The sequence below is a fragment of the Perognathus longimembris genome, chromosome 11 (genome assembly GCF_023159225.1).
Source record: "Perognathus longimembris pacificus isolate PPM17 chromosome 11, ASM2315922v1, whole genome shotgun sequence".
Taxonomy (NCBI): domain Eukaryota; kingdom Metazoa; phylum Chordata; class Mammalia; order Rodentia; family Heteromyidae; genus Perognathus; species Perognathus longimembris.
Genome location: NC_063171.1, coordinates 23,795,228 through 23,801,706, shown reverse-complemented (window position 1 = coordinate 23,801,706; position 6,479 = coordinate 23,795,228). Strand labels below are relative to the sequence as shown.

General features: G+C 42.3%; 1 non-coding gene across 1 annotated transcript; it reads right to left on the bottom strand.

Moving 5' to 3' along the window:
* Positions 1-6,163: 6,163 nt before the first annotated feature.
* LOC125360330 lies at positions 6,164-6,273 on the bottom strand. Its single transcript, XR_007212719.1, has one exon. It is a non-coding gene; the product is annotated as a U6 spliceosomal RNA (small nuclear RNA).
* Between the last annotated feature and the right edge of the window lie 206 nt (positions 6,274-6,479).

Genomic DNA, 6,479 nt, shown 5'->3' with positions numbered 1-6,479 from the left:
AAGCCTGGGCACAATCTTTTCTCCCAACCAAATGTTCCTTCATTCTCTCTCTCCCTCCCCTCTTCTCTTCCTTATCCCTCTCTCCCTCTGTTCTTCTCTCCCTCTCCCTCTCTCTCCTTCTCATACACATATACATACATTCTTCATGTATCTCAGTGGTATTTGATTATACCCAGACCCCAGTACATGCACACTTCCTATCTGTCTAAATCCAGACTCTTCCTCCTATATGAGGAGATTTCCCCCATCATTTTCACCCATCCAACATCTATTCATCTTTCAAGGCCCTGTCCTGCTTTAACCACCTCCTCAACGATGCCCAATCCTGAGTCAAGGTGATTCTTCCTCTTCCTAGTTTTCTGCCACCAGAATTTCTTCTTGTGGCTAGTCATGCATGAAAGTTACTCATACATATAACTCTCTTCTCAACAAATCATGAGTTTCCAAATGCAATAGTCCACATCTTACTTATCTTTCTAACCACCCTGCGGCCTCCTCCAAATCATACCAGTCAGCACATTGCTTTCTGGGAACTGAGTCTTCACTGACTGTTAAATTAATTGAATTCACTGAGGTCCCAGGCAGCTATGAACAATATAGGCTACTGAAGGCAGAGACCCAAAGAAATTGCACCCCTGTTCAAAGGAGAACTTCATTTTAGACAGAAGGAAAAGGGAAATTGAAAGTGAACAATTATACCAAGAATATACTCCTCTAAATACGACCAAGCATTTGGATACTCTCCAAGTGTAGTTTTCCACAGAGTGAGCCATCCCCCATTAAGGGCCCCAAAGAACCTGCCCAGACCCTGCTCAGGGGTGTGCTTCTGTCTTCAGGGCTTAGCAAGGAGGGGCTCCTTGGGAGCCATCAGTAGGATTCCCTATAGATCCCTGGTGAAATGGAACATTTCACATGGAGGGGAATTTTAATACACAAGAAAACGAATAGGAAGATCTCATGTGTAGGTAGATTGACAACCTAGGATGTGTGTGTGCGGGGGGGTGGGAGGGGTGGGATTCTGGGTGAAAGCCAGACAGCATGTGAAAATACTTATGAGAACAGGTGAGCCTGCAGAGCGTTCCTGAAGAAAGATGAGGTTGAAAGTTAAAGACAAACTTGGCCCTGGTCCTTTGCCCAGGAAAAGCTCTCTTTGCAAGGGAACTCAACCGTCGCCCTGGGAGAGCAGAATGCTCTGCAGTCAACCTGCTTCCTTGCCCTGTGCAGTTCACAGGGAAGATTCACAAGGCCTTGAGAGAGGCAGCCAACTGCCTGCGATCTCTTTATGATCCCAGCAACATGGTGTGTCCACAGCAGTGGTAGGGGGGTGCCAACAGGGGAGCAGACACCACCCGCACCCCCTCGACACTCACAACATTCACACGACCCGATTGTGTCAGCGCCACTTGTCCCCCCATCTGTCACAATGTCAGTTCCTGCTGGGGCTCCAGGATCCACAGAGGTTGCTCCACGTGTCGCCCCATTTATCTTTGCAGGCGGCAGCACTGATGGGTTTGACAGTTCTATTTGTTATCCTACAAAGCAGGGTCCCCACTTCTCAAAGCAAAAGGAAGAAAAGTCAGGCATGGAACAGAACTAAGACAGAAATAGGCGCTAGGAGAAATTTAGATAAGGAGTACTATAATGTTTGCATGATGCAGGCATGGAGATGAGAAGAAAGAGCAGGAAATTGGAGAAGCCAGATTTCCAGGAGTGTGTGTGTGTGTGTGTGTGTGTGTGTGTTGTTATAAAAAACATAACTATATTTATAAGCAGTGTGACTATCAGACAACAAACATAGCCTAGTGGGCCTTTCGGGCACTAGCTATCAGGTTCACTAGCTACCATATTTTTACACCCTCCTTGTCTTCTCCCCATACATACCTTTCTTCAATGAAGGAAATTCACAGAGACAGAAGTCTTCTGGTTGCCATACCCCAGGTTCTTCTCCTAGGCTAAGATAATTATCATCGTTGGTGTTCAGAACACAGAGTCTTGTCTATGGAAAAGATGTTAAGTGTGAAGAAGCCTTAGTCCTGCCCAAGATTTTGGGTAACAATCACCCCTCACAGGAAGTGGCCATACAATCATGCAGATGACACACTGTATCAAAAGTTAACACCAGGGGGGCTGAGAATATGGCCTAGTGGTAAAGTGTTCGCCTCGTATACATGAAGCCATGGGTTCGATTCCCCAGCACCACATATACAGAAAATGACCAGAAGTGGCGCTGTGGCTCAAGTGGCAGAGTGCTAGCCTTGAGCAAAAAGAAGCCAGGGACAGTGCTCAGGCCCTGAGTCCAAGGCCCAGGACTGGCAAAAAAATAAAAAAAATAAAAAAGTTAACACCAGGGCATCTTGTGTAGATTGGATTCAACATGAAGAGCTCACACTGATGAGATTCAGACAGGACTAGTACAAAGGCTGTCAGTGGTTGAAGCTGTCTATGTGCCAGGGATTTTGCATTTGGTGTGTTATTTAATCTCAGTAACAAGTCTATAAAGTGGGTATGATTAATATCACCACTTCATAAATAAGGAGAGTAAGAACAAGGTCCATCTTGTTCAGGGTATCATGGTATGCAATGGATCTGGGCCTTGAACTAGGTCTGACACAAGCCCCAACACCATTTGCCAAGAAGGTACATTGCCCCCACAACCAAAACATGATTCCTTCACCCAGTTAAGGTAACCAGCCTTCCAAATTTATGTGGGACTGTCCTGATTTTAACATTATCAATCCTGTCCCCCAGGCCAACCAGAATTGTGAGTCATCTAACTGAAACCCAACTCATTACATACACACACACACACACACCTACCTCAATTTCTTACCACTCATAAGTACACAAGCAAATCCAACTCAGAGTTCTTCTCCTTGTTAGCTCTTTAAGTATGGGGGCAAAGCTGCAAGGGACACAGAGAAACTCGAGTCTGGGGCTTTGGGGGGGTGGGTGGGCGGTGTGTGTCTGAGAATGACTAAGAGCAGCTTTTGAGTCTCTCACAGTAAACCCATTTTTGAAATTCATAAAATATTCTTAAACTGTCCAAAATGCACTAGAGTGCCAACTGGTACTAAAAGGTAACCAGCCAAGATTATCAGGTAATGGGACTTATTGGGTTTTTTGAGGCTCCTTAGTTGATCCCAAACGAATACATGTTTCTGAAACATCAGGCTTGCAAATCTTGCTGAATAGATGGAACCTAGAAGGGAAGGATGCTCAATCTCGTTTGATTAAGCATGATGATAAACCAACAGGATCTCCAAGTTCAAAAAAGATAATGGCTCAAAAAGGCTTCCATTTAACACCAACCATCCTGCTCTCTGTGCTCTTCCAATGAGCCTGGACAAAGAGTCAGATGGGTTTAGTGGCAACAGCTACATCGAGGAAGGTCTCAGGAAGGCCATCTGGGCACATTGCCACACATTCAGAGAAGTGGTTGATCATACTAATCAAGGTGACAAAAACTGGCAGCGCCCTCAAGAAACTGTCAGTTGAAGTCCAGCAGTGAGTGTGCAGTGGAGCCTGGGTAGAGGTGGGGCAGACACCAAGGAAAATCAGAAAGCCTGTTTGGTTATCCTGAAGACAGTAAGACAGATATTATGCCTCAGCCTCATCTTTGTCCAATGCCACTGCCAACAATGATAACAATCATTGATATTTTGAGTTGTGGTTATAGCCATATATTATGGTGGGAATTTTATTTACATTCCCATTTACTCATATATTATTTTCATTTTTATATTGAACATCCTATGTTTATACTAACTAAAGTCCTTCATAATTAGTTTTTCACTGGCACCAGGGAATGTTAATAAAAGGAAAACACGGTACATTCTTGTTTCCACAAGGGACTATTATCATTGAAGACATTGAGGTCATAAGCAAATGTTTATAAAATACCCTTTTAAAACACATTCTTCCAAACATGCTTTGTGTGAATTATCTACCTAACAAGGCCCATCCAACAAGAAATCCACAAGGCAAGATATTCTTATCGTACTCACTGCCTTATGTATGAAACTATAACTCTCTATACATCACTTTAACAATAAAGAAATGAAAAAAATTACACACTGCACTTAAAAGAAAGATATTCTTAGCCTGTCCTTTCTTCTGCCAGTCACTGGCCCTATTGACCTAGGCTCTCAGTGAAAAGCTGCTAGATGTGTTTCAGATGTAAAATCTGCCCTTGCATTAGTGGTACTACTTCATTCAGTTCCTCTCCCTATTGGACCAGAAAGAAATGTCACATAACAGGAAAAATTCCTATACATAAAAGCAGAAAGTAGAACATTAACTTTTGCAACAAAAAGGACAACAGCAATTCCACCCTCACCATAGCAGTCAAAGGCAGCAGTCTCCCAAAGCCTCTGAGCAGAGGAGTAAACAGGGAATGAATGGCAAAGGTTCACCTCCAAGAAGGAAGTGGACATCATCTATGCTAGACGACTCTGGGTTCCGTGTACCTTGCACAATCATCTGATGCCTGCTTAGAGGATCTAATTCCTGACCCTGAAGAGCTCACCTATCTTGCTCTTTTCTATTTTTCAAAAATGTTATTGTAAAGAAGGGTTACAGTTATATAAGTAATGAGTGTATTTCTTTTTGAGCAACATTAACCCCATGGTCATTTTCTCCCATTTTCCCTCCCCCAACTTCTTCCCCTCCCCCACCCCCAATTGTAAAGCTCATTTCCAACATAGTATCTTGTGAATATCACTGTTGCATTAGTTCACTCTTTGTCCTCTGTCTCACCATGTTGTGATTTCCCTTCCTTTCCCCAAATCAGATAAACATATATACAAGACACAGGATACTAAAATCAAAAACAGTGACAACAGTGGATAACCCCAAGGAAAAAAGAAGTGAAAAAAATCAGAGGACCAAGAATGTGGCTTAGTGGTAGAGCGCTTGCCTAGCATGCATGAAGCCCTGGGTTCGATTCCTCAGTACCACATACACAGAAAAAGCCGGAAGTGGCGCTGTGGCTCAAGTGGTAGGATTACAAGCAAGAGCCACTAACATTGATTCCACTCTCACTGTTGTTACTGGGCTGGGTTGTAGCTCAGTGGCAAAGCGCTTGCCTAGCAAGTGCAACGTCCTGGGTTCAATCCCCAGTACCAAAAAAGAAAACACATACAAAAAAAATACAGTTAAAAAAAGAAAAAAATTAGAAATAACTCCACACATCCACTAAAGCTATTTCTTTTTATAAAGAAACCCCCATTTTATTATATAGTATTGTTACACAAGCCAAGTTACAAATAATTGTTCAGTCTTCTCCCTATCATGTTTTCTTTTCTTTTTTCTTTATTTTTTAATTAAATTTTTATTGTCAAACTGAGGCACAGAGAGGTTACACTTTCATACATTAGGCATTGTATACATTTCTTGTACTGTTTGTTACCTCCTCCCTCATTCCCCCCTCTCCCCTTCTCCTTTCCCTTTCCCCCCATGAGTTTTTCAGCTCATTTACACCAAACAGTTTTGCAAGTATTGCTTTTGTAGTCGTTTGTCTTTTTTTACCCTGTGTCTCTCAATTTTGGTATTCCCTTTCACTTTCCTAGTTCCAATACCAGTATACACAGTTTCCAATGTACTCAAATAAGATACAGAGATCGTGCAGGTACAACCTTAGGAAGGGGATACAAGAGGATCATCAATAATAGAAGCTACGGTTTCACACCACATGTTGAAAGTAATTACAACAGTGATATAACAGTCGTTTCCATAACATGGAGTTCATTTCACTTAGCATCATCTTATGTGTTCATAAGGACTATTGGGCTGTTGTGATCCTCTGCTGTGACTAGCCTAAACCTGTGCTAATTATTTCCTATGAGGGAGACCATAGAGTCCATGTTTCTTTGGCTCTGGCTCGCTTCACTTAGTATAATTTTTCCAAGTCCTTCCATTTCCTTACGAATGGGGCAATATCATTCTTTCTGATAGAGACATAAAATTCCATTGTGTATATGTACCACATTTTCCTGATCCATTCGTCTACTGAGGGGCATCTGGGTTGGTTCCAAATTCTAGCTATGACAAATTGTGCTGCGATAAACATTGTTGTGCTGGTGGCTTTAGTGTGTTCTTGTTTGTAGTCTTTTGGGTAGATGCCCAAAAGTGGGGCTGCTGGGTCATAGGAGAGCTCTCTTTTTTTAAAAATACGGGATGCTTCACAAATTGGCATGTCATCCTTGCACAGAAGCCATGCTAATTTTCTCTGTATTGTTCCAATATTATTAGTATATGTGCTGCTGAAGTGAGCACTCATCTAACTCTTTATTCATTCCCAAGGAGAAGCCAGAAGAGAGAGAATATTGGGCTTAGAGTAGGCAATCCAAGTGAATATTCAGTGTTTGCCATAGTAGGTAAGTCACAAACTTCCTGAGCCTCAGTCTCTATATAAAGAAAATAAAATTCATAATATTTTCCCACAAACCTCAAAGGATCACTTAAAATTCAGATTATACTTA